This window comes from Chiloscyllium punctatum, chromosome 29 (genome assembly GCF_047496795.1).
Source record: "Chiloscyllium punctatum isolate Juve2018m chromosome 29, sChiPun1.3, whole genome shotgun sequence".
Classification (NCBI taxonomy): Eukaryota; Metazoa; Chordata; class Chondrichthyes; order Orectolobiformes; family Hemiscylliidae; genus Chiloscyllium; species Chiloscyllium punctatum.
The window spans coordinates 40,715,165-40,721,164 of NC_092767.1; positions in this window are offsets into that span (position 1 = coordinate 40,715,165).

Consider the following 6,000-nt stretch of genomic DNA (forward strand, 5'->3'; position numbering starts at 1 on the left):
AATCAATCCCATGTGATTCTGACACTCCATGTCCATACAATGCTCTCTCGGTCATTCTCTGACTGAAGATGCATTCGTACGACCTGGTTCCTGACCAAACATTGATAACTAATTTAGACAGTATTTGTAACTACACTGAGGACATTGATCGGTAAAAACAAGAACTACAGATGCTGGAAACCAGAGTCTAGATTAGAGAGGTGCTGGAAGAGCACAGCAGGTCAGACAGCATCCGAGGTGCAGGAAAGTCGATGTTTCAGGCAAAAGCCCTTCATCAGGAATGATGACTGATAGCCTGTTGGTTAGGTTCCTCCTGCCCAAGGTGGAATCCAATGATTTCCTTTGAAGCAATGTTTGAATGATTATCCTGAGGAGAAAGTGAGGACTGCAGCTGCTGGAGATCTGAGCTGAAAAATGTGTTGCTGGAAAAGCGCAGCAGGTCTGGCAGCATCCAAGGAGCAGGAGAATCAATGTTTCATGCGACTCCGACTCCACTCCGACCTCCTGATTGTCCTGATCCAGGCTGGAATCTTTCTGGTCAGATTCTGGAGCAGGCCAGTATCTCACTCAGTGTCACAGGCAGCTGTGAGGTCCAGTAGCACGGTGCCTGAATTCAGGCCTTTTGGAATCCATTTTTAATGTCGGCCATGATTGCAACGTGGTGGGTTTACTGACCTGAACAATGATCAGGAGTTAGCCATGTTTGTGAATTGGGCAATGATGAGATATGAACTACAATTATTCAACTGAACAATAATTCTCTGAAAACAATTAGGTTGGTTCTATATTGATGGAACTAAAATGTAAACAGGTAACAACATTTTATGATACAAAAAAAAGTGCATGTTTTGTATTATACCAAAAAGAAAATGTTGTCTGATTATTCTGGTGATCACAATTACACACTAAATGCCAGTATTCAAATGCATACATTGTGGCTACATCATTTGCAAAGTGGTTGACCTCTGACTGATTGCATATTCAAAGTGAGCAAATGATTGAACAATCAGAAAGAATTATCATTCTGACACATTTAAATATAATCAATCGATTTAATTCTGACTGAAGTGTGTGAGCTTCAGCTATTTGCCAACAATTCTATTAGTTTTAAAATAGTGATGGAAAATGATCGACCAGGTCTAAAAGTTGAAGTTCTAAATTGGAGTAAGGCTAATTTCGATGATATTAGGCATGAACTTTCAAAAGATTCCTGGAAGCACATGTTCACAGATAAAAGGGAAGCTGGAAAGTGGGAAGCAATTAGAAATTAGGTAATGAGGGTCCAGAGACAGGATATTCCTGTTACGGTAAAAGGAAAGGCTGGCAGGTACAGGGGATGCTGGATGACTAAAGAAATTGAGGGTCTGGTTAAGAAAAAGAAGGGACCATGCATCAGGTACAGGCAAGGCAGATCGAGTGAACCCTTAGAAGAGTACAAAAGACAATATGAATATACTTAAGAGGGAAATCAGGAGGGCAAAAGGGGACATGAGATAACATTGGCAAATAGAATTAAGGAAACCCTAAAAGGATTTTGCAAAGACATTAAGGACAAAGGGGTAAATAGGGAAAGAATATCGCCCCTCAAATATCAGCTTGGAGGCCTTTGTGTGGAACGCAGGATTTGGGGGCGATACTAAATGAACATTTTACATCAGTGTTTCCTGTTGGAAAGGACATGGAAGATATAAAATCTAGGGAAATAAATGGTGACATCTTCAAAAATGTTCATATTACAGAGGAGGATGTGCTAGATGTCTTGAAACATATAAAAGTGGATAAATCCCCGGGACCTGATCAGGTGTACAGAGAACTCTGTGGGAAGCTAGAGAACGGATTGCTGGGCGAGTTACTGAGATATTTGTATCATCGGTAGTCATAGGTGAGGTGCCAGAAGACTGGAGCTTGGCGAATGTGGTGCCAATGTTTAAGAAAGTTGGTAAGGATAAGCCAGAGAACTATAGACCAGTGAGCCTGACAGCGGTGGTGGGCAAGTTGTTGGAGGGAATCCTGATGGACAGGATATATATGTATTTTGAAAGGCAAAGGCTGGGTACGGATAGTCAGCGTGGCTTTGTAAGTGGAAAATCATGTCTCACAACCTTCTTTGAATTTTTTGCAGAAGTAACAATGATGATTGATGAGGGCAGAGTGGTGGACGTGATTTATTTGAACTTCAATAAGTCGTTCGATAAGTTTCCCCATGGGAGACTGGTTAGGCAGGTTAGATCTCATGGAATAGAGGGAGAACTAGCTATTCGGATACAGAACTGGCTCAACGGTAGAAGACCGAGGGTGGTGGTGTAGAGTTGTTTTACAGACTGGAGGCCTGTGACCAGTGGAGTGCCACAAGGATCGGTGCTGGGTCCACTACTTTTCGGCAGATGCATCACCTTCCTAACTATTGACTCAACCTGCAAGTTTACCTTGAGGTAATCCTGTACTAGAACTCTCATCTCTCTTTGCTCTTCAGACTTCTGAACTTTCTCTCCATTTATAAAATAGTCCTTTCCTCTCTCCCTCCTCACAAAGTGCATCACTTCAGGTTTTCCCAAGACGTACTCCATCTGTCACTTCTATATCCACTCTCCTACCCTGTCTAAATCCTTCTGCAGACTCCCTGCCATCTAAATGCTGCCTGTCCCTCTACCTACCTTTGTATCATCTAAAAACCTAGCCAGAAGACTCTCAGTTCCTTAATGTAGATCGTTAATGCAAAAAGTCAAAAGTTGTGTTCCCAACACTGAGCCATGCGGAACACCAGTTGTCATCGGCTGCTGTCCCAAGAAGGACCTTTTTATCACCACTCTCTACTTGCTGCCAGACAGGCAAGCCTCTGCACACACTAGTACCTTGCCTCTAACAAAATGGGCCCTTATTTTACTTAGCAGCCTCCTGTGGGGCACCTTGTCAAAGTCCTTCTTGAAGTCCAGGTGGATAACATCCACTGACTTTCCTTTGTCTCCCTTGTTTGTTACATCCTCAAATAACTCTTACAGATTTATGAGGCATGACGTCCCCTTGATGAAACCATACCGACTTTACCCAATTTTACAATTCACTTGCAAGTATTCAGAAATCTCATCCTTCACAATGGATTCTAGGATCTTACACATGACTGAGGTTAGACTAATTGGTCTGTCACTTCATGCCCTTTGCCTTATTCCCTTTTTAAAGAAGCTGTCACGTTTGTAACTTTCTAGTCTTTTGAGCCTCTCTCTGATTCTAGAAATTCATGAAAGATCACCACAAATGTCTACATTATTTCTTCAGCTAACTCCCTTGGAACTCTGGAATATTGTCCATCTGGTCCAGTTTATTTACCCATTTAGTTTATCGAGCAACTACTTCTAAAAAGCTCTGTCCCCTCGCTATCTTGAATTTGTGGGATAATATTCGTGTCTTTCACTATGAAAAGTGACGTGAAATAATTGTTCAGTTTCTCAGCCATTATTTGTTCGCCCTTACTATATCTCCAGCGTCGTATTCCACGACCAATGTCCAGTTCTGTCTCTCTTTTGCCCTTTACACATCTAAAGAATCTCTTACAGTCTTTTATATTACTGGCTAACTTACCCTCATATTTAATCTTCTTCCACCTATTTCTTTATTTTGTTGCCCTATATTGGTATTTTGAAGCTTCAAAATCCACTGGTTTCCCACTGCCATTTGCCGTGTTAGCTGATTTCTCTTTTGCTTTTATGCTAACCCTGATTTCCCCTGTCAGCTATTGTTGCCTCATCCTCCCTATACCATGCTTCTTTTAGCTTGGGACGCTTGCTGCGTCTCCTGAATTACTCCCCGAAACTCCCACCATTACTGTCCCACTGTCTTTCCTGCTAGCCTACTCTCCCAGTCAATGTAACCCAGTTCCTCCATCATGCCTTTGTAGTTGCTTTTATTCAGCAATAATATTGTTAGCTCTGATTCTACCTTCACCCTCTCAAATTGAAGAGTAGGTTCAATGCTATGATGATCACTGCCTCATAAATGTTTCTTAACCTTAAGCTCCCTTATCAAGTCTGCCTCATTGCACAACTCTAAATACGGTATTGCCCGTTCCCTCATTGCCTGCGCAATAAGCTGCTCCAAAAAGCCATCTTGTAGGCATTCCACAAATTCTTTTCCTTGCAAACCACTGCCAACCTGATTTTCCCAGTACACCAGCATATTGAAATCCTCCCAATCACTGTAACTTTGCCTTTCCTACACATCGTTTCTACCTCCTGATGTGACATCCAACCTAGATCCTAACTACGGCTTGTGGACCTGTACATAACTCCAACTATGGTTTTTCATCTTTGCCGTTCCTCAATTCTAACCACACAGATTCTACACCATCTGTCCCTACTTTGAGTTTTGGGAACTGAGTGATGGGACTGCAAAATACTTTGGCATTGTCACAAATTCATAGTTTAGACATTAATTAAAAAAATTACGTTGTCAATTCCATTGCAATGTGGCCACAATCTATTTCTTTGGCCAAATGTTCTGTGTGTGCTTTGGAAGAATGCAGACTTTTGAAACTGTTAGAAAAGCATCATATGAAGAGGACATGAGTCTATAAAGAGATTAAGGTGGGTCAGGTGAGCAGAAAATTATTGTTGTATGGAGCATCGTAGGATGTATTGTCTGTGCGCTCAAAGATGTTGGCGGGTTGAATCGAAAAGCAGTGTATTATTTCAATTGAGAGATTGGCTTGAGGCGCAGAAGAACCGGGCACCTGGATTACAAAATAAAAACTTTATATGTGCATGAAGTTTTGAGGGTGGTAAGATAAAAGCATACATTTTCGGAAACAGAATGCATTCAAAATTAGGGAAGATCTTCTTCAGTTTTGCAGAGTAGTGGCGAGACCACATCGAAAGAACAATGGTCATACTGACACGCAAATCAGTCCAGAGAAGATTAACTCAACTGACTCCACTGTGGAACGTTTATTTCAGGTGGAAATTTGAACTGACTGACTCTGGATCTGCTGGAGTTTAGGCGATCAACATGTGATCTTGGTGACCCCAGGATATTCCACGTAGTCTTTTCTGTTGAATTCTGAAACCATATTTCGGCTTGTGTGAGAGATTACCAGGAAGGGATGGACTACGAAACTGAAGGTTATCTCAGTTAAGAAGATGTTGGATGTTTTAATCCTCTCAAAGTGTTTTGTATTTGTGAACTCTCTTCCCAGATAACATCGGAGGATAAAACATTGAATATTCCTAAGGCAGAAGCAGGCAGATTCTTGACTAACCATGACACACTAACATTATAAGGGCATAGGAGGAATATGTGATTGATATCACAATCAGATCATCCACGATCTTATCACATGACTGAGCTGTATTGGTGACTTACCCCTGATGCTACTTCCAGCATTTCCATTGACTTCAGATACTGAAAAAAATGTGAGATGATTCTCATGAACAGGGAGACATTACCTTTCAGATTATTGGGTGCAGGTTTCCATATGTGACTTTTAAACAGCACTCAAAAGCATTCAGGGAAGTTTCATGGTATTAGAGAAAGGTCATGAGCATAGGGCAAAGTGAAAGTCTGCCTTGAAACTGCATTAGAGATCAGATTGGGTCGAATGGATAACTTTAATTCTGCTCATTCCTTTCAGTCCTTGTTGTGAGGTAAGTTTCATTAGCAAGGCCAGCAATCTGTTGCCGATGTGAAATTTCTATTCAGGATATGGTGATAAACCCATGGATTCTTGTGGTGCAGGAACACGAATAGGTATGTTACAAAGAGAGAAATGGGGTTCTGATCCATTTGATAGTAAAGGCAGAATGATATAGCTTCAGGTCGGTGTGCTGTGTGACCTTGGAGATTGCATTCTTCACCACTTGATGCTCACAAGCTCTGGAAATAGTGGGACAACAATTAAAGTGATAGTCATACAGCATACAAACAGGCCCTTCAGCCCAATACATCTACACCAGCCAGAAAACACCAATGTACATTATTCCCAGTCACATGAAGACCTATAGCCTACTATGC